The sequence below is a fragment of the Chiloscyllium plagiosum genome, chromosome 7, assembly GCF_004010195.1.
Source record: "Chiloscyllium plagiosum isolate BGI_BamShark_2017 chromosome 7, ASM401019v2, whole genome shotgun sequence".
Taxonomy (NCBI): Eukaryota; Metazoa; Chordata; class Chondrichthyes; order Orectolobiformes; family Hemiscylliidae; genus Chiloscyllium; species Chiloscyllium plagiosum.
This window is the reverse complement of record NC_057716.1, coordinates 59,167,929-59,178,305: the sequence shown is the minus strand read 5'-3', so window position 1 is coordinate 59,178,305 and position 10,377 is coordinate 59,167,929.

The window sequence follows — 10,377 nt, the reverse complement described above, 5'->3', positions numbered from 1 at the left end:
TGCTGGAAAAGCGCAGCAGGTCAGGCAGCATCCAGGGAACAGGAGAATCGACGTTTCCTGAAGAAGGGCTTATGCCCGAAACGTCGATTCTCCTGTTCCCTGGATGCTGCCTGACCATATAAATAGGAAGGGTTTGGAGGGATATGGACCGGGTGCTGGCAGGTTGGACTAGATTGGGTTGGGATATCTGGTCAGCATGGACGGGTTGGATCAAAGAGTCTGTTTCCGTGCTGTACATCTCTATGACTCTACGACTGTGTCGATAATTGTTCTACTAGTTAAGTGCATAGCAGTGCAGTTGCTTTTCTTCTGTCTTGTATTTGTTGTGTCTCATTCCAGTTTGAGCTTGCATTATTTTTTCCCTCCTCATGCTTGCTCTGAACATCCAACGTAACCTGTAGTTTAATCACTTCTGATTGATGCAGCAGGGACTTCTCCATTCTTTTGCGAATTTTTCTGCAAAGTTCTTCAAGCTTTTGCTATCTTGCCAATTCCGGATTTGCTTTGTCTTCCTGCCTTGCTGTGATGAAATCAGTTATTGAATTCATGTCACTGTTCATTAACTCTTTTCTGTGGCTCAGAAACAACCTGATTTCACAGCATGTCAAATTCATTGCTGGACAACTACATTTTGGGACAGACTTGAGACTTTATTCTGAGAATCTATGAACATCTTTGCAGACATATTTGCTGATAAAGCAGAAAAAATATCAAATGGAAACTTAGGATAAGGTTTGTCCTGTATCATTCATCCAGTATTATTATATGCTTCTTTAGATGCTCTATGTATCAAATGCAATTATGTTTCCTGTCCTTTCTCATTACAAACTCTTTTTAGTCAGGAAAGCCCAAACATTTAAATATTATAGGCTCCATACTTTCAATCAGCAATGAAATGAAGGCATATGCTGCATATGTGTGAGAACTACATGCTTATTCTAGGCTGCAGTGAAAACTTGCTTTTCTGGCTACAGCATAGATCTATTGGTGACATGACTGGGGAGGTTGAGTGACATGACATAATCATGATGTGCACATGCTCCTTCTGATGCCACAAGCTGAAGATACACTCCTTACTGTCTATCTTCAGCTCAATTACAGTCTGAATTCATGTCATATTACTTGGTTATGATTTTCAATATCTAGAAAACGTTTCCAACTGGGGCCTGAAGCATAGTTGATGCAAAAATTGTTTAAAATGATCATTAATGAATTTTCTTTGGTCCTAATAAACATTATTTTGTTCGCAAATCATTGGGTTTAGGTTGATATGCCCAGTTTAGTGGCAGTCTCAAATTATGAGCCCAACTCATCCTTTTGCACCCAGAATTGACTTTTGTTTGGTGGATATTCAGATATTGCAGCAGCAGATGAAAAGGAAGTTACAGTGTAATCTATCATTTTTGAATTGCCTTGCTTTATCAATCTTGGCTGTCTTTGGGCAAGTGGGGTAGGGGTTGATCTTTTTGCCTGTTTTCCTTTAAATCCAATCTCACTTTTGGACAACAGGATTCCAGGTCTTCCTTGTGACTTATGAACCTTAAATGACCAAATTGATATCTGGAATCAATTATGCCTCACAATGCTGTACTCAAATGGCATTTGGTCCGAGGGAGATATAGGATCCTCACGTATTGGCACAGTAGTTCAGAAGCATTCATCTCCGTACCTAGAAAGATCTACAGACAACCCCTCCACCTTCAATCCCTGCTTTGCTTTTCCCAAGCACCCTGACATCTTCTCGGAAATTGGCAGGGCTAGGGGCCAGAATAAGGAGAGCTAGTGATTGGGAAGGGGACACGTTGAGTGTTATGTTGGTGGTGTCAGGAGCAAACTCTGGGGTGACAGGGCTTTTGCAGCCGATGTACAGCAGTTGTCTCCTCATTGATCCAGTCACTGTTAGGAAGGAGAGCCAAATCGTTTATGCAGTTCCTTCAGGCAGACAGGGATCAGTGTTGGGTCCACAGTTGTTTGTCATTTGTATAAACAATTTGGATCAGAATTTAGTAAGTTTACCGATGATACCAAAATTGGTGGTAGAGTAGACAGTGAAGAAGAAGGTTATGTAAGTTTACAAAGGGATCTTGATAAATTGGGCCAATGGGCCAAAAAGTGGCAGATGGAGTTTAATTTAGATAAATGTGAGGTGTTATATTTTAGTAAGGCAAACCCGGGAAGGACATACATAGTGCATAATAGGGCCCTGGGCAGTTTTATCGAACAGAGAGACCTGGTGTTCAGGTACATCATTCCTTGAAAGTTGCATCACAGGTAAACAGGGTGGTTAAGAAGGTGTTTAGCATACTTGCCTTCATTGCTCAGACCATTGAGTGGAGGAGTTGGAATGTCATGTTGAAGTTGTACAGGATGTTGGTGAGGCCACTTTTGGTGTACTGTGTACAGTTCTTGTCACCTTTCTATAGAAAGGATATTGTTAAATTGGAGATGTGAAGAAAAGATTTACCAGGATATTACCAGGACTGGAAGCTTTCCATTATAAGGAGAGGCTGGGATAAGCTGGGACCTTTTTCACTGGAGTGTAGGAGGTTGAGGAGTGACCTTTTGGCAATTTATAAAATCATAAGGGGCATAGATAAGGTGAGTAGCAAAGCTTCTGAGATGCCGGTGTTGGACTGTGGTGTACAAAGTTAATAATCACACAATACCAGGTTATAGTCCAACAGGTTTAATTGGAAGCTCACTAGCTTTCGGAGCGACGCTCCTTCATCAGGTAATTGTGTCACCTGATGAAGGAGCGTCGCTGCAAAAGCTAGTGTGCTTCCAATTAAACCTGTTGGACTATAACCTGGTGTTGTGTGATTTTTAACTTAAGTGAGTAGCAAAGGTATTTTCCCTAGGGTAGGTGAATTTAAAACTAGAGGGCATCATTTTAAGGTGAAAGGAGAAAGATTTAAAAGGGACCCGAGAGGCAATGTTTTCACACAGAGGGGGTTCATATGTGGAATGGTAGATGCAGGTACAGTTATAACATTTGATAGAAATTTGGAAGATACATAAATAGGAAAGGTTTATGGGCCAAATGCAGGCAAGCTTAGTTTGGTATACCTGGTCGTCATGGACGACATAGTCTTCAGGAAGGACGATGACATATGCCAGGTGCTGCAATGACCAGAAGAACAGCAAAGGCAGCAGGCAGAGGATCAGGAAATTAACAATCATAGGGTCAGTGTGATGCCAAACAATGAAGCTAAATCAAATATACCACACACACAAATGTTAAAGAAGCAATGTCAAAGATGGCAAAGAATGTTACATCCATCAGTCACTGACTTATGTTAATTCCTACAGTAAGACATACAATCCTATGGAATGGGATGAGGCAATCATATTCAACACTTTAAATTTCTCTGCCATCAGGTTGTTTTGGAAGACATGTATGGATTCTCCAGCCAGTCACACACAGGTATATCAGGGAGTTTACCAGTGCCATGCTCAAAAGAGTTGTTGATTTTGTATTATTCAACAATAAATCCTGTGAATTGGGCAACCAGAGCTATTGGATTCACCTCTATGGATTTACACAAGTATAAGAGACAGTTGATTACACATCCTATCTGAATGCATCACAGCATGGTGTAGCAACTGCTCTTCCCAAGACCAAAACAAACTACAGACAGTTGTGAACACAGCCCAGTCCATCATGCAAATCAGCCTCCTATCCGTTGAGTTCATCTATACTTTCCGCCGCAACTGAAATAATCAAAGACCCCTCCCAGCCCGGTTATACTCTCTTTCTTTCACCCTATTCCACTGGGCAGAAAATATAGAAGTTTGTGTACATGTACAAACAGATTCAAGAATAGCTTCTTCTCTGTGGGTACTAGACTTTTGAAAGGACCTCTTTAAGGTTAATGTTGATCTCTCTCTGCACCTTCTCTTCAGCTGTAACATTGTATCTGGCGTTCTTCTATTACCCTGTTGCACTTGGATAGTATGATTTGCCTTTTAAGCACGTAAGACAACAGTTTTCACTGTACCTGGGTACATGACAGTAATAAATATCAAATCAAGCACGTGGTATTGAAAGCTCCTTGGAAACAGCCAGCAGTGGTTTGTGACCACTGTAAAGACATCTTCCTTACCAGGAAGCTCTCAAGACTTGACCATTCTCAGTCATTTTCAGGTGTCATAGGTGTTTGCTTCCCAGGGTAGAACTGCAGAAATGGTTCCTGAGTCTAGACTCAGAAGATGTGATTAATGATGCTGGTGTGGACCCAACAAAGCACAGCAGAGAAGAGGCACAATGCCTTCCATACTTCGACATGGACAACAATAAAATCGAACATTGGAATATGGAGAAGTTCGACTGGAGCGCTCAGATGGAGTTCTGCAGGACATGCCACCAAGTATTTCTCAGATATTTGTGATCTGCTGTACCTTGTGCAATGAAGAGGTGAGGAATTGCCAGCTGAGAAATTGGAAGAGGTCGATTTAACTTTAGAGTACGATGAAAAGACAGAAGACCTTGAGGTAATGCACAATGAGGCTTTAGATGCAAATGCCAGGACGATGGAGCAGAGTGGCAGACAGGCCTGTGAGGCTCTCATTACATTCCAATTTCAGCCAATGCTTTAAGCTCCTGCAATATCTCTTGGTTTCCATTCTCATGAAAGTAATTGTGGAAGTGCCAGCGCATCCAGCTCACTCCCTCCTGATCAATGTACATGTTGGAATCTCTGGGGGCATCTAGAAGGGAGAAGGCTTCTGGCATTTGGCATGAATAAGGCTCTGCACAGACCTGTCAAAGCCTCACACAGGTTATGAATTGAAAGGAGGTTGCAAATTATTCAGTCATACATGCTGCTACCCTGGTAAGGCTTTTTTTTAAATAGGAATTCTGTGTGTTCACCTGTAAAATATGAATTGCCTCATCTTCAGACACCATTGACTCAATAGTTTCTGAAAGATGATGATATACAATGATATGAATGAGGAATAGCTCTCAAGCTTGTACTAATTTGAAAAGATCATGGCTGATTATGGCCTCTGCTTTTCTGACTTCCCCCAATATCTTTTGACTCCCTCATCAACCAAGAATCTATCTAACTCAGCCTTAAAAATATTCACTGTTATTACCTCCATTGTTCTTGGGGATAATACTTGTGACTATCTAAGAGAAAATTTATCAAGAAAATAGTAATAAGGGGGTGAGCAACATATGCTGGCTTACCAGCAAGATTCCAATCTCAATACCTAGCGAAGGTTGATAACATCAAAACTACCAAATGTCAAGAAGTTTAATTACCATGCTCCCCTCCATCATAAACTAACTTATATTTATGTAGTGCTTTTCATGTCCACTAGGGGTCTCAACGTGCTTTCCAGCCAATGAAGTTTTTTTTCAAGTGCAGTGACTTGTTATGCAGGGAATGTGGCAATTAATTTATACCCTGGAAACTCTGACAAACAGTAATGTGATAGCAATCAGATAAACAAAAATGATGCTGTTTAAGGACCAAGATAGCTGTCTGTGCTTCTTTGAAATAATGATTTAGGATTATTTTAGGACCTTGCTTTACCATATCATATGAAAGACAGCATCTCGAACTGTGCAATTCTTCCTCAGTACTCCGCTGAGTTTCAGTATTGATTTTCATGCTCAAGCCCTGGAGTGGGACCTGAACTCAGAACCCTGTGATTCGGGAGTTGACGTGCTACTAACTGAGTTTGGCTGACCATCAAAAGCAGTGATCTTTGCTGATGTTTTCCGTGTTTAATTCCATCTGTAATAGCGCAGATAATTATGCAGACCTACATAATATTTGGGATTGCAATGATAATTGGCAAGTAACACTTGTGCCACATGTGTGCTGAGCAGTCACCATTTTCCACAAGAGAGAGGGGAGGTGATGGTCTAATGGTATTATCACTGAACTATTAATCCAGAAAATCGCATAATATTCTGGCAACTCAGGTTCAAATTCCCACCGTGGCAGATGGTGGAATTTGAATTCAATAAAACATCTGGAATTAAGTGTCTGATGATGACCATGAAACCATTGTCAGGAAAACCCATCTGGTTCACTGATGTCCTTTTAAGGATGGAAACTGCCTTACCTGGTCTGGTCTACATGTGAATCCAGACTCACAGCAATACAGTTGACTCTTCACTGCCCTCCGTCATGGGCAGTAAATGGCAGCCTTGCCAGTGATGCCCTTGTTCTCTGAATGAATAAACAAAAAAGAATCTTACCATCGCCACTTGTTATTCAATAGTGTTATCATTACAAAGTCCCTCCTACCATGTCTTGGTAATTATCAATGATCATAACTAAATTGGACCAGCCACATAATTAGTGGAAGGTCAGAGGCTGGGAACTCTGCAGTGAGTAAATCATTGTGTCTTGAATCTCAAAACAAGTCCACTAGACACAGTAAGGTGTACTCATCACTTGCAAGGATAAATGCAGCTCTAACAACAATCAAGAAGCACAACATCATCCAAGAAAAGGCAGCCTGTTTGAGTGGCATGCTATTCACAGCTTTAATCTTTTTAGCCCTCCACCACAGTGACAACAGTTTGTATCTTACAGTCCAATGATTCATTAAGGGACCTTCAACATCATCTTCCAAACCCATGACCTTTAAAACAAGAGCAACAAGAACATACGAACGCCAAATTCTGGTCTCTCTCCTATCAGAAAGATGTTGTGAAACATCCTTGTTCAGAAAAGATTTACAAGGATGTTGCCAGGGTTGGAGGATTTGACTATAGGGAGAGGCTGAATAGTCTGGAGTGTTTTCCCTGGAGTGTTGGAGGTGGAGGGGTGACCTTATAGAGGTTTATATCATCATGAGGGCACGGATAAGGTAAATAGACAAGGTCTTTTCTCTGGCGTGGGGGAGTCCAGAACTAGAGGGCACAGGTTTAAGGTGAGAGGGGAAAGATTTAAAAATGACTTAAGGGGCAACTTCTATAAGCAGAGAATGGTGCATATATGAAATGAGCTGCCAGAGGAAATGGTGGAGGCTGGTACAATTACAACATTTAAAAGGCATCTGGATGGCTACATGGATTGGAAGGGTTTAGAGGGATATGGGCCAAGTGTTGGCAAATGGGACTGGATAAATTTAGGCGAGCTGGTCGACATGGATGAGTTGGTCCAAAGGGTCTGTTTCCATGCTGCAAACCTCTGTGACTGTATGACTCCAAGTTCCCATCCATAGTCACATACCAACTTGATTTGGAAATATTTTGCCATTCCCTTAATGTTGCCAGGTGAAAATGCTGGAACTCTCCAGTTATACTCAGTGTTGCCTCTAATTTTCCTACTGGTTACACAGGCCTGCAAGTCTGGAACTGGATGCGATCAGCAAGCCAACACTGATGGCTGTGCACAGAACACTGGAGCAGCTATGCAGCTTGGGGAATGTTGCATCTAATAAAAGGGCTGCTTGATTTGATAAGATTCCAGATAAAAGATTAATACACAATATAAGGACTCAAGGAATTGTGGGAAAATAATACTCTAGCATGGATAGAAGATTGGTTAATGGACAGTGAGCAAAGAGTAGGGGAAATTGGGACATTTTCAAGCTGGCAGAATGTAATTAGTAGAATGTTGCAAGGATTAGTGTTGGGTCTCAGATATTTACAATCTATATTAATAACTTAGACAAACATGTAGTAAAGTGCTTTAGTTTACTGATGATACAAAGGCAGGTGGAAATGTAAGTTGTGCAGAGGATCCAAAGAGACTGTAAATAGACATATAAAAGGTTTAATGAGTGAGCAACAAAGTGGCAGTTATTGTATAAGGTAACAAAGTGTGAGATTATTCAGTTTGGTAGTAAAGTGAATAGACAATAATTTTTAACTGGCTTGAATCTTGTAAATATGTATATGCAGAAGATACACACACACAAGAAACACAAAACATTGGCAAGTGAGCAATTAGGAAGGTAAATAGCATGTTGGCTTTTATTGCAGGGTCATTAGAGTATAGGAATAAAGAAGTCTTTCTTCAATAGTACAGGACTTTGGTGAAACCACAGCTGAAATATTGTTTGCAGTTTTGGTCTCCATATTTAAGGAAGGCTGTATTTGTTTTGGAGAAGATACAGCAATTCACTAGATTAGTTCCTGGGATTAAAGGGTTGTTTGATGGTAAGAGGCTGAGTAAATTGGGCCTATATTGTCTTGAGTTTAGAAGAATGAGAGATGATTTTATTGAAATGTACAAGGTTCTGAAGGGGCTTGACAGAATAAACATTGTGATGTTGTCCCTGGCTAGGAAAACTAAAACATTGAGGCAGGATAAGTAGCAATCATTTAGGATTGAGCTAAGGAGAAATGTCTTTACTCAAAGGTTTGTGAATCGTTGGAATTTTCTATAAAGAGGCTGTGTTTGCTCCATTATTGAATATGTTTAAAGCTGAGAATATATCATTTTGGTCTTTCAAGGAATCAAGAGATGTAGACAGCAGAAATGTGGCAGTTTTTTTTCTTCATTCATGGGATTGGGCATCACTAGCTGTGCCACCATCTATTGCCCATTGCTAGTTATTCTTGAAAAGATGTTGGTGAGCTGCCTTCCTGAACCGCAATAGACCATTTGGTGTAGGCAGACCCACAATGCCATTAGGGGTGGAAATCCAGGATTTTGACTCAGCAGCATTGAAAGAATGGCGTCATACTTCCAAGTCAATATGGTGAGTGATTTGGAGGGGACCTTGTCGGTAGTTGTTGTTTCCATGTTTTGTTGTCCTTTTACTTTGAGATGGAAGTGGTTGTGAGTGTGGAACATTCTGTCAATGGACCAAAATTGTATTTCTGTAGTGCATCTTGTAAATGGTACACATTACTATTGCTGACTATTCGTGGTGGAGGAACTGAGTGTTTGGGGATGTGATACCAATCAAGTGGACTGCTCTATCCTGGATGGTGTCAAGCTTGAGTATTGTTGGAACTGCACTCATCCATGACATATTCCATTACATTTCTAATTTTTGCATTATAGATGGTGGACAGGCTTTGGGAAGTCAGGAGGTGAGTTATTCGCTGCAGTATTCCTAGCCTCTTACCTGCTTCTGTAGCCATAGTATTTATATGGCTAGTCCAGTTCAGTTTTTATCAATCAATGTTTATAGTATGGTTTCAGAGATTGTAGCACAATTGAATTTCATGGGGCACAATTGAATTTCACTCTTGTTGGATATAGTCGCTGCCTGGCACTGGCATGATACAAATTACTGGCCATTTGTTAGCCTAAACCTGGATATTGTTCAGGATTTATTCCATCTGGACATAGACTCTTAAGGAGTAATGAATGGTGCTAAACATTGTGTAATTATCAGCGAACAACCCCACTACTTTTGAGTCACTGTATCAAATGCCTTTTTTGAAATCCATGTACACCAATCAACAAAATTATCTTCATTAACTTTCTCTGTTAAGTCTTCAAGAAACTCCACCAAGAAAGTTAAACATGATTTTCCCTTTAGAAACCTGTCCTGATAGTTCATAATTAATCTCCATTTTTACATGTGATTGTTAATTCTATTGCAAATAAGTAACTCATGGTGTTTCTCACCACTGATTGGTCTGTAGTTTCTGGTCTTTTTCCTGAGTCTAGGAAAGATTTAAAAATTATTGCCAGTGCCAGCAATTTCCACTCTTGTTTCTTTCAAGATCCTCGGATTCATCTCATTTGGTCCTGGTGTCATATCAACTTTAAGTACCAATAGCATATCTATTACTTCCTCCTTATCAATGTTAAAACCTTTAGTATTTCCTCCACTGTCATGATCTGGCAGCATTTCCTTCTTAGTAAAGACAAATGTAAAATATTTATTCAATACCTCAACCATGTCCCTGTCTCCATGTGTAAATCCACCCTCTGGTCTCCAGTTGGCCTTAGTCCTCCTTTCATCACTACTTTACTGTTTGTGAGCCCTCTTTGCTGCTCTCACTTGCTTTGTCACCTTCCATCTGAACTTTCTGTATTCAGCTTGGTTTTCAATGTACACTCTACCTGTAACCCGTCACCTACGTCTTACTTATTTTAATTTCAATTTTCTGCTTTACTCAGGAAGCTCTGGATTTATTTTTCCTACCTCTCCCTTTGAGAGATTAGACCTCAATTGTGCCTGAACCGTCTCTTCTTTGAAGGTAGCTCATTTAGTTCTCCCCATCAACCTTTGATTTCAGTCTACAGTGAAATAAGGGTTGATGGGAAGGGTGAGAGCAGTAACAAATTAAAAATACTATACATTAATGCACGAAGCATTAGACATAAGATGGATGAGCTTGAGGCTCTTTTGGAAATTGGCAGATACGATATTGTGGGGATAACTGAGACGTGGCTTCAAGTGGACAGGGCCTGGGAAATGAATATTCAAGGCTACACGTGCTAT